The 11,880-nt window shown below is 61.0% G+C and overlaps 1 long non-coding RNA gene across 1 annotated transcript; it reads right to left on the bottom strand.

Moving 5' to 3' along the window:
• Positions 1-850: 850 nt before the first annotated feature.
• LOC139707105 (uncharacterized) lies at positions 851-6,216 on the bottom strand. Its single transcript, XR_011708665.1, has 4 exons — positions 4,771-6,216; positions 4,206-4,334; positions 3,851-3,949; positions 851-2,208 (listed from the first exon to the last, which is right to left on the bottom strand). It is a non-coding gene; the product is annotated as an uncharacterized lncRNA (long non-coding RNA).
• Positions 6,217-11,880: the final 5,664 nt, after the last annotated feature.

Below are 11,880 nucleotides of genomic sequence, written 5' to 3'. Positions count from 1 at the left end.
GAGCCACTTGAGAAATCCTAGATCACTTTATACGAAGTGGCAAGGCAGTATAACTGTAGTTGACAACAGCTCAAGAAATGGGTGCCTGGACTTGGCTGCTTTTTAACCAGAAGCGAATCTTATGCCTTGGCTCTGGGAGCCACGCTGTGCCCTGTGGAACAGATAGTGAGGACTGGGTGGATTGTGGGGAAACTGCCCCTGGAGGCTGGAGAATGAGTGACATGGGCTGGGGGGTGGCAGGACACCTAGCAAGGCTGTCACCCAAAGAAGCTGGTAGAATAGAACAAGTACCAAGTGAATTTATGGATCCCACTAACATGGAGAGAGAACTGTCTTCAACAAGGAATTGTGTGGATTTCAGGGCGCTGAGTGGCTACACGTGTGATTCATGGGAAATCCATCATGTTTGAGGGAATTCTATTGGTAAGAGAATCACTAGCTTGCATTCAAAAGGACGGGCAGTTCAGAATGGAGAGTCCCCTGGGCCCATGCATTCATAAGCAGGAATCAGACCAATATTTCTTACGGAAAAGAAGGATCTCAGAGGGCAGGGGCTCAGTGGGTGGAGGCGAGAACGGAAGAGCCATGGACTGGGGGCCTCCAGAAGTAGAGCCAGGCAGGGAACATATCCTATCCCCAGAGTCGGGGACCCCACCAGAGGGGCCTGGCCAGATTTCAGAATTGCTAGGGACCAGCGATTGTCACTGCTGACCTTCCTTTCCCGTGTCACCTCATCGTGGTGCACTCAGCCTGAGGGTTAAGACAGCTTGTCCCTTAGCTCTCAAGTCCTTGGATGAAGGGAAGCCTCATCAATGCCCAGTCCTGATCTAGACGTGAGACTGGACGTTGAACCTGGGCTGTAGTTGGAGGAATATTACAGTGGCTTGAGGATAGATTTCACAGAATTTGCTGTGGAAGGAAGGTGAATGATTGGGGACCAAAAGGTAGCTGTGGTAGGATTTTTAATGGCTGCCGATTCCTCCCATCCCAATATCTCCACCCCTTTGCAGGGTGACTGTTGAGTCTCCCATTCAGGGATGGGGTCTGTTTTTTCATCTCCTCAAATCTAAACTGGCCTGAGACTTGCTTTTGCCAAGAGAAATCTGGCAGAAGTGAGCTTATGTGGGTCTTGGAAGCTAGACCTCAGGAGGCTTCTTAACTACTGCCTTCACCCTCAGAATAGACTTGAGGTTTGGAGCTACAGCAGCTATTTTGTGACCATGAGACCTCAAGCGTCACGATAAAAACCAAAAAGCTAAGAATGTCCAAGAAGACAGATGATGATTCTGGACTCCCGATAGCATTTTTGAGGCCTGAACTACCTCCTCCATCACATACTCTAAGATGAGAAAAATAACTTCCTATTTATTTGGAACCTAAATTTCAGGCCAGTGGTTCTCAAAGCGTGGCACCTACTTGAAGAGCAGCATTAATAGCATGAAGGACCTGTCGGAAAAGCACGCTGTTGGGCCCCACCCAGATGTGTGGACCAGAACCTCTGAGCTATCTGGGCTGAACAAGTCCTCCAGGAGATCTCAGCCCGTGTTGGCATAAGCTCCTTGTTAATCTGGAACTTATTTACTTGTATCTGACACGAGCTTCTTGCTGGCACGTCTCGGAGCCTTTGTGGACAGCTGTCTCCCTGCCCAACATGCCCAGTCCCCTCCCTGTCTTTTTCAGGAACTGAATTAATTTCAATCACAGAAACCCAGGACGGCAGAACATTCAGCTGCGGCAGTTTGGCCCCGTGACTGATGATTTCCGGGATCTGGCCTCAGCAGCCTCAATGGCCTGGGTGGGAGCAAAGAGCTGAGAAATTGCTCCATTTAGAGACTGTCCTGGTTCCAATTGAGAAACCCCAGGTCAGTGTCCCCGTCACACCAGACCAGAGCCCCGAGCTGCAGGCTCCAGATCCTTCTCTTGGCAGTCACAAACTGCCCAGGCTCTCCTCTCTCCAGGGCACAAGCGGTGGCTCAGGCACCGGGGGTCACTAATGTTGAGGACCTTTGTTCTCGTTAGATTTTGCAGCATAACCAACCACGCCAAATCACGGTTGCTTCACAGGATGATTTCCTATTTTCCCAATTCTGTAGTTGACTGGAAGTTCCTCTGCTGGTCTAGCCTGGGTAGGTGTGACGCTGAGCCCTTCTCTCTTCATGTCACCTTTCATCCCGGACCTCTGTAGGGCAGCCAGGTCTTGAGCAGAAACTTGAAGGGTGGGGAGGGCAGAAGAGAGCAGTCTGAACTCTCCCAGGAGGGCAGCCCAGTCCCCCCCCCCCATTGATGTCCTGCTCCCAGCACCTCGCCGAATCAGCTGGCCTGTCCCATACGCATAAGGGCCACCTCTAGCTATGCCATGGGCTGGTGACATGTGGCATTCTCGCGACCATGTGTACCGGTGACATCCAGGGCCGCGTGGCCTGGGTACAGTCTTGCTGGAGTCGAGTGGCGCCTGATGAGTGTGTGTGTGTGTGTGTGTGTGTGTGAATGAGTGTGGGGGCAGCAGGGGCTGTGCCCGAGGCCCCTGCCCACGCTTGGACCACCTTGGACTCTCCATGGTTCTCAGTCTCCCTTTCTGTGAAGAGAAGCTGATCCCCACGGGAAGCTGAGATACTCCATAGGAAAAGGTCCCCCTGGGGCCTGGGACTCGGGATGGGGTGGGCGGTGGCCAGCCACCTGCGGCCTTTCCTCGTCTCCTTCCCCCGGTGGCCTCCCATTCATTAGATGGGGAAGCTTTGGATCAGAGACCTCGAAGTCACCGGCCGGTGAGCAGGGAACAGTCCCCGGGCTGCCATGTGTCCCTGGGCACTGCTCTCAGCTGTCACAGAAGCAGCCGACGCAGAGCCCCCAGCTGGAGCAGCAGCGCATCCCGTCCTTGTCCCGCCCTCACGGGGTCAGCCACTAGCGGCAGCCGGGCTCTGGGGACCCGCCCACCGCCCCTGCAGTGCCTGATTCTCCCTGGAAGGTGCCTGTGGCCTTGTGGCTTAGATGTGACATGTCCCTCAAAGCGCAGGTGTGAGAGGATGCAAGAAAGCCCCGAGGAGAAATGCACCAGGCCAGGGAGTTAACCCCCACCCGGGACCGACTGGGGGGACTGAAGGCGGGCGGGGTGTGGCTGGGGGAGGTGGGTCATCGAGGGTCCTCGGGGACCTGTCTTGTCCTTGCTCAACTGAGCTCACTCATGAGCGCTCTCTCTCCCTCTCTGCTTCCCAGCGTGGTGTCCTGAGCTGCTTCCGTCCATCCCACTCTTCTGCCCCAGGTTCTGCGTCACCTCAGGCCACGAGGAACAGAGCTGGCCTCCTATGGACGAAGGCCTCTGACACTGTGAGCTCCCCAATAGTCCTTTAATTGTTACCGCCAGGTCTTTTGGTCACAGCAGTGACAAAGCTGATTAAAGCACAGGCTGTGCCCAGCAGGCGGGCTGCCCACTGGACCCTGTCCCGGCCCAGGCAGGAGGCTGACAGCACGTGGCCCAGCAGGGCGCAGGCAGGTGGAGGGTCATCAGATGTGGCCAGGGACAGCGCCTTAATGAGGAGGCTACTCTGGGCAAGAGACACTCAGGAGACCCCCACTTCAGTCACCTGTTGCTACCAGCCTCCGGCCCTGGGCAGGGTGGGAGGGGAGAAGCCACCCAGAATCCCAGCTGGTCCCCAGGAACTTCCGATTTTAATGACAGTGACACGATCACAACCAACACACCCTGGCAGCGTCGCTCCACCTGGGTCTTCCCCAGAGGTGGTGGGCACCCTCCAGCCAGAGGGCTGCTACCCAGGGAGCCCCCAGGGTCCCCTGCCAAGCACCCGCCCCCCGCACCCAGAGCTGGCACCCACAGCTCAAGACGGTGACTCACGCCTTCTCCCAGGAGCAGGCAAGGGAGGGAACAGAGACTTCCCAGGCGGGAGCAGCCAGCCTCAGGGAAGCCCCCATCTGGCAGAGGCAATCTGTCCATCTGGAGGAGGGCGGAATGTGCCAAGCGCTCGAGCAGCTGTGCCCAAAGCCAGTGCTGCAAAGGCGAGCCATGGGCCCCGGGACGAGCTCCGCGGGAAATGGGGCAAGCCCCGCCCCCAGAGCCCCAGAGCCCCGCCCCCAGAGTCCCGCCCCCTGAGAGTCCCGCCCCCCCACATTGTAGCACATTGAAGGGCCCAGGATCCCAGGGTGTAAAGGCCCTGGACGTCCCTGGCCTCATGTTTTCCCCGCATTCACACCTGGTTGCTGTTTAACCCCGAAGATCTCAGGGGCACGAGTTGACCTCGGGGTGCCGCTTTGGAAACACGTGGATCCCAGCAGCCTGATGTCCCCACGGGGTCAAAGCCCATGCTGACAACGGGTCTGTCCTGATGGCAAAGAGCGAGTCCATGAGGAGAAAGGGGAGCAAGTCCGCAGGGACAGGCACTGGTGTGCACCCAGGTCCCCAGGAGGGCTCACTGATCGCCCTGGAGGGTGACCAAAGCCCTGCCCCAGGCAGGCTCCAAATCCACCTCGATCTGGAAAAAAGATCAGGGCTACCGCTGAGCCACGAGCTCCAGGAAACAGTCCTGTTGTGAACTACAGGCCTGGTCCCCAGACTTGTGCGCTGTAGCCCTGACCCGGGGGGCATGACGCTGAGGTGGGGTGACGCTGGGTCCCCATGTCTGGATGAGTAGTGATCTTATGAGAAGAGGAAGAGAGACCAGAACTGTTCATTTCTCTCTCTCTCTCTCTCCCCCTCTCTTGGCCACGTGAGAACACAATGAGGACATGGCTGTCTACAAGCCAGGAGGAGAGACTTACCAGCTGCCAAATTAGTCAGCACCTTCGTCTTGAACTTGCAGCCTTCAGAACAGTGAGAAATAAACTGCTGCTGTTTGAGCCGCCAGCCTGCGGCCCGGGGTCACCGCAGCCGGGCTGTAAGACAAGTTCCCTGGTCTCCAGGGATCTGGACTGGACCCAGATCCACTCCCACCTGCTGTGGGACCTCAGCGAGTCTCAACCTCTCTGGCCATAACCTTGACTCCCTGGCCATTCTATGAGTGAGGTTTTCTTGTCCCCACTTTGTCAATGAGGTCTCTGGGGCCCAGATTGGTCGAGGGGACTTGCCCAGTCTTCCACAAGTGACAGACCCAAACCCAGGGACTCGGTTCCTGGATCCACGCGGTCACCCACGGCAAAGCCGGCCACATCAAATGTTCATAGTGGTAACGGCCATTACTGTCCCCTGCTAGGAGGTTCCAGGACACAGAGCTGGGCGGAGCGCTGGGATGAGCCCATCTGGTGCAGGAAGAGGGACAGGCTGAGCAAAGGCGGCCCCAGGGACCGGCGTCTGCTTGTCCGGAATGTGGTGCTGGGTGCCCCCCAGTCGGGCCTGGTTTCATTTCATAGTGGCCTCCCTGCCGAGGCCTCAGGGCACCGTAGGATGTGCAGCCTCCGTCCCAGATCCTCCCTCACCTGGAGCGGGGAGCCCACTGCTGGGCGCCAGGGGATGGGAGGTGCGGCGTGTCCCGCAGGGCCCCAGAGAAAGGCTGGAGTGCGGCTCCTTAATTGGAGAGCTGACCAAGGGACAGGAGTGTGTGGGGCGGAGGGGCAGAGCCAGGGATAGGTCCCAGGCAGAGTCCCTCCAGCCGGTGGGACTGCCGGGCACTCAGCCTAGGAGGACAGAGGGGGCGTGGCCTCCTGTGGTGAGATTCTTCCGCGGGCGGTCCCCCGCTCCGCACATCTGGGACGCCCTTCGGGGCAGTGCGGGGCAGTGCGTGGGTCTGTGCGGGAGACGTCCCGGGTCAGCAGGGATCCGGCCGAGGCCCAGCCGTCCGCGCCAGGTAGGGCGGTCCTGAGCGAATACCGTCCACACCTGCAGGAAACGGACAGAATAAGCCACAGTGTGCTGAGCGGGCCACAGAGGGGGCCACGGAGGGGGCCACGGAGGGGGCCACCGCAGCTGTGGCTGAACAAGAAGACCGGGAGGGTCGGGGTGGTGCCCGGGGCCGACCGCGGGAGCCATGGAAGGTGTTTGAGCAGCGAAGTGCCCAGATCGCATCTGAATCTTGGACTTGGCAGGCGTGGGAGTGAGGGTGGCCTGCAGGGTGTGCAGGCAGAGGCGGCCAGAGTCGTTGCCCCAGCTGTCGTGTGCACCAGAATCTTCTGGAAGGCGCGCCGCCCTGGATCCCCAGGCCCGGGCCTTTCTAATGCTTCCAGAGGCTGCGGCTGGCGCCTGGAGCCGCTGAGGAGTCCGTGCGCATGCGCTGGTGAGGTGGCCCCGGGACAGCGCCCCCCCCCCCCCCCCCCCCCCCCCCCGCCCCAGCCTCCTCCCTTGACCCTCAGTCTTCCCATCTGTAAGGGGCAGCGCATTGCCCCAGGGGTCTCCACGGCCTCTTCTGCTCCAGGTCCCAGGAGGTTGTGAGCCCAGGACGGCAGGGCGGGGGGGACAAGGAGGTCGTCCCCAGTCCTGGACACCCAGAGAGAGGAACCAAGGGAGCCGCGACCGCCCCAGGGAAGGGCATCTCTGGAGGAAGTCCGCCACCCCCCCCCCCCCACCCCCCCCCCCCCCCCCCCCCGGCACCTGGAGGAGAAGCAGCTCCTCGGGTCATGGCCCAGGGCTGTCCACAGGCCTGGGCTCCGTCTGGGAGACCCTGGAGATGCAGGACGTGGGAGGGCTGAGAAGGCAGGAGGACCGGGCCTCCAGGGAAGCACAGCCAAGGGGGTCTGGTTGTGGGGCTCTCCACCCGGCTGGGCCCTTGGCTTTATTGCCTCTGTCTGGATTTGAGCCTGGTGTCCCAGGTCCTCCGGGTCCCGCCAAGCTAACTGGTCAGCCTGCCTCAGTCCTAGGGCCACCCAGGGAAAGAGGGCTAGGCGATCATAAAGGCTTGGATCAAGTCCTGTGTGGCCTCGAGAAAGACACTTAACCTCTCTGAGCCTCTGTTTCCCCTGCTGAAAAATGGGAACAATAATTACAACCCAGAATTGTTTCCAGGATTGAATACCATAAAGTTGATGAGCTGTGCCTGACAGGAGGCAGGACAGGAAGAGGGTAGCAACTGGCAGAATGCCCAGAGGTCTATGTGACACCCTCCTGGGTGTTAAATATCTTGTGTGGACTAATAATCCCCAGGTTTATTTCTCCGACCCTGGTGGGCAGACTGGGAGGGACAGCTACATGCCACGTCACCGCCTGGGTGTCTAATGTGCGCCTTGGACTCTACTGAGGCAGGGCAGAGCTCTGGCCTCCTCACCTCCACCCACCCACGGCCTCTCCCCAGCATCCTCTTCGTCTGAATGGCCCCCACCGACCTGGAGGCCCTGCCAGAGCCTGAGGTTGTCCCTGACTCTGTCTTGTTGATGCCTCGAAGCTGATCCGTCAGCAGGACCCCCAGCTCCTGGCCCAAGGGCTTCCAGAATCTGACGGCCACCCCCCCTCCGCCCCCGGCCTCCTCCTCCACCTCCACCCCAGCCTCCACCCCCGCCTCCACCCCCACCTCCACCCCCACACCCCCAGCAACCTGGCGATGGCCATCAGGGCAGCTGCCCCTGCCTGCCTCGGCTTCTCTTGACCCTTCACTCTGCCCAGCCTTCAGTGATCCTGCTGATCAGATTGTGTCCAACTGCAGCGTGACACCACCACTGATTTCCCATCATGCCTCATTCAGCCACGTGCCCAGCAGGGCCCCAATGATCCTACTGTGGCCACACGTCAAGACTTATTTTGATCACTTTCCCTGGTCACTAGCCTTGCTGTGGTCCCCTCTGCTCAGTGCTCCCAATGTATCAACCACTCTCCCACCTCAGGACCTTTGCACGTGCTGTTCCCTTGCCTGGAAGCCCGTCCCCTGGTTCCTACAGGGAGCCTTTCCTCCTGGCTTGCCGGCCGCCGCTCGAAGACTTGCTTCCCTGACTTCCAAAGAGCATCGCTGCCTCTACAGCCCCCTGTCCTCACATGCCACCTCTGCCTGAGGGCATTGGCCTCTGCCTGCAGACAGGACCGGAGGGGAGTGAGGTGGCAGGAGTGATGGCCATTGGGACCGGGGATGTGGGGCCCAGAAGGGAAGAGGACATAGGGCTCCCCCCGCCGATGGCATCTTGGACCAAACCCCGGGGACCCAGTGATCACAGATAACGTCACCCAGGGCCGGCAGGCTCTTCCAATTTTGAACAAATGACAGCGTTTACCAGGGCCCAGGGCCAGGCCTGTTCTCTGGTGGCCCTGGCACGGCCGGGAGGCTGCCTGGGACTGTGGGCGCCACCCTGACCCAGGTCAGCTGAGCAGGGACGCCCGTGCTCCCCGTGGCCAAGGGTGGCGCGGGCGGGAGGTGGAGCAGGGAAGGACAGGTCAGCCCGAGGCCCAGTGTCTCTGGCCACCTTCGCGATCACCCCAGTGTTGAAGTCGCCGCGGGGTGGGGTGGGCCGGCGGACGCTGGGCTGCCAGGAGGTGTGGCGGGCACCTCTGTGGGCGCGGACTGCACCCTCCAGGGAGGCAGAGGGCTGTGCACAGAGGGTCCGGGGAGGAGGGGTGAGCGAGGGGAGGCTGGTGGGGGCGTGGGGTGCGGTCAGCGGAAGAGCTGTCCCCGCAGCCCTAGCCCTGGCCACGTGGAGAGGACATCTGGGCCTCTGCTGGCTCAGGGTCCATGTCCCTTCTTCTGGAAACTTCTTGGTCTTCCTTGAAGGGACTCCCCTGACTCCACCGTCAAAGACAGAGCATTCGCTCCAGGCAGAGCTGACCCCAAGCCCCAGCCTGGACCACAACCCTGAGCACATGCCCGGCTCAGGGCTGGGTTGGCGTGGGAGCCGGGCCAATCAGAGTCAGCCTGGGAAAGAGATGGTCTTTGCAAACTGAGATTGAAATGGGGGGGGGGGGGAGCCCCGAGGTGTGGACAGACTCTACCCCAGCGTGAAGCCAATAAGTACAAGTGAAGTGGAAGGAGAAAGATGGAACAAGAAAGAAAGGATATAAATGACATCCCTTGAGCACCTGGATCCAGCTCTACCTGAAGCCCAACGCCCGGCCAGTTCTGAAAGCTGCCTTTCTATCATTGCAACCCAAAGAACTGATTCACTGTTTCCACTCCTACACTCCAGTCACGCAGTCTAGTTGCAAATTCTTAGAAGCGCTTAGACATCTTCCCTCCAGACTGTCCCTTCAGGCAGTAACGTCTCCCAGATCCCAGCCCCCCTCACAGTCTCCTCTTGAAACCCTGTGCTACCTGCTTGCAGGAGCCCCCAAGATGCAGTCTCGAGGTGTCGTCCTTCCCGCCGTCACAGCACACTGGGGGAATTGCCACGGGCCCTGCTCTGCATTCAGCCCTTCCCTCCAAGCCCTGGGACACCTGCTCCCGAGGCCCTCACCATCCCCCGTCCACAGGTGGGATGGACATGGCTGCTGTGCTCCAGCCCAAGGCCCGGGGCAGTGCAGGCCTGCAGGGCCCCTCTCCGCCCGTGGTGCCTCGGGGCCTGCCGCGTCCTTCTCCCCAACTTCCCGTGAAGTGGTGGATCCTGCGCTGAGGTTCAAGTTCAGACTCTGCTGCGGGCAGCCGTTAGCCTTGGGCAGGTGACTCCGCCGACCTGACCTGACCCTGTGGGTGACACTGTGATAAAATGCATTTGACATAAAATTTACCACCTCCACCACTGTCAGTGCGCAGTGAGTGACGTGAAGGACACTCTCTGAGGTCGTCGCCCAGTGTCCGCTGGGTACCGTGCTGCGCCTCCCGCGTCTGCCTCCCGGGCTCTTTGTATCTTGCTAAACTGAAATGACCCCCTGGACGGCCCCCGCCCCGGCCTCCCCCCTCTACCTTCTGTCTCCTGCAGTTAGTGCCCAGGTTCCCCAGAGAAGTGGGATCCCGCAGGGGTGTCCCCTGTGATGGGCTCCGCTCAAGGAACCGTGTCCTCATGGCGGGGTCCCCCGCCTTTTTAAGCCTGAATGATATTCCAGGGCGTGTGTCACACGTCATCTTGAAACTGAGGCTGGAACTGATGTCCTCAAGGAAGGTTAGCCACTCGGGAAGGGTTCATGGCCAGCCCAGTTCCTTCCAGGCCCCAGGAGGGAGGCGCCCAGGTGGAAGAGGAAGTCAAGTTCAAGTTGAGGCCCAGCCTCCACAGCCCCCCCCAGGCCGTTGTCTCTAGGGAGAAATGAGAGGCGGGTTGGGGGGTCTGCGGTGGCCCCGTGGAACCGTCCTCCTCCCCAGTCCCTCTGTCGGCTCCGAGGACCTCCTCTGAGGCGGGAGCCAAGCTGGCAGCCACGGTGCCCCCTGACCCCTCTGCCTGCCCAGGACACTGGCCAATGGGTGCAGAGGGGGGGGAGGAGAGGGCCCACCAGAAACTGTTGGCGGAGACCCCAGTCACAGGTGACGCTGCCACTCCCCCGGGGATCTGCGAGGTGTCAGGACTGTGGGGAAGGGACATCAGGGACCGAGGGGCAGTTCAGGGAACTGAGCCGGAGACCCAAGGAGGAAAGGCACGGAAAGGTGCCCTGGGTCCCCGGGCGGCCCCTGGACTGCACTGGGCAGGCCAGGCTCCTCCTGCAGGCTGGGACAGGGTCCGAAGGGCAGGAGATGCCCTGCCCACGCCCCGGGCCTGTTGGTGTCAAGGTCAGCAGGCATCTGATGCCCGTGAGAGCCTGTCCCTCCAAGGCCCGTCCCCAATCCTCCGTCCCCTTCCCAGCACCTGGAAAACGGAATCCACCCCAGACCCAGCCAGCACCCGAGCTGTGAGGGCCAGCGGCTGCCGAGCGTCCTCCCAGGCGCCAGCGGGCAGGACAGCTGTTCTTGCTGCAGGGAGTGAGAAGGCGACCTGGCTAGGACGCGCCAGGCCAGGCAGCTCTGCCCAGGCCGTGCCCAGTGGGAGGTCACCCCACCACCCCCCGAGTTGCTTAGGGCCTCACCAAGCTGCTGAGGCTGGCCTTGGACTTGCCATCCTCCTGCCTCAGCCTCCGGGTCGCTGGGATGACAGGTGCTCAGCACCGCGCCTGGCCTTGATGTCAGGTCCACCCTCCGCCGTGGGAAGAAGGCAGCCAGCCGGGGACAGTGTGACTAAAACCAGGAGACCGGTAGACCTGATGGGAAGCCCCAGCCCCAAGCCACACCTGACACTGCAGCAGAGACCAGGCGACGTCCCCTGCAGGGCCCTCGGTGACCAGCCAAGCCCAGACCAGGAGCGAGAGGCACAGGTCTCCCCCCAGCCCTGGACAGGGCAGTCTTTGCAGGTCACCCTCCTGGGACCTCGTCCCAACCCGGGGCTGGGGACCTGGGCCCTCCTTCCTTCCGGCAGAAGGAAACCCAGGGCAGGGCCACGCCTGGGTCCCCTGCGTCCCAGCAGGAACCAGCCCGGGGCCTGGCTCTCAACTCAAGTGTCCAGTTGAAGTCCGTGGGACCAGCACAGCCCAATGTGCGCTGGGGATTCTGTCCCTGGAGCTGGGGACTCTTGGGTCCTCACCAGCTCTGGAATTCTGGGGCTCTCTCGAGTCACGTGGTGTCCACAGGCTGAGGGCAGGCTGGGTGGCAAGGGGGGCACACCAGGAGGGGAGACCCAGTCGTGCCTGGTGCCACAGTGGGCAAGCCTCCCTCTGAGCCACAGGCTGCCAGGGCATGGGGAGCCCCGGGGGACACGCCCACATCCCAGCTGGCCTCATGGTCCGTCTGTTCCAAGAAGGTGAGGGCTTAGCATCTGGAGGTGACGGCCTTGTTCTGCTCCTGGTTGGCTGTGTGACCTTGGGCAAGCTACCTTACCTCTCTGGGCCTGTTTCTTTCTTCCACGTTCAAGGCCAGCCCTCCCTGGAGCCTCACATGACGGCCCCTTTCACCCACTTAAGGCTCCAGCAGCGCTTCCCACTTCCCTTCCGGTACCACCCACTTCCCTTCTTTCCCAGGCCACCCTTGATGGCATCCGGCATCTGGCCATGTTGATTTCTCCAGCCTTAAA

This window comes from Marmota flaviventris, chromosome 9 (assembly GCF_047511675.1).
Source record: "Marmota flaviventris isolate mMarFla1 chromosome 9, mMarFla1.hap1, whole genome shotgun sequence".
Classification (NCBI taxonomy): Eukaryota; Metazoa; Chordata; class Mammalia; order Rodentia; family Sciuridae; genus Marmota; species Marmota flaviventris.
Note: the sequence above shows the minus strand (reverse complement) of the source record. Positions and strands in the feature narration are given on the sequence as shown.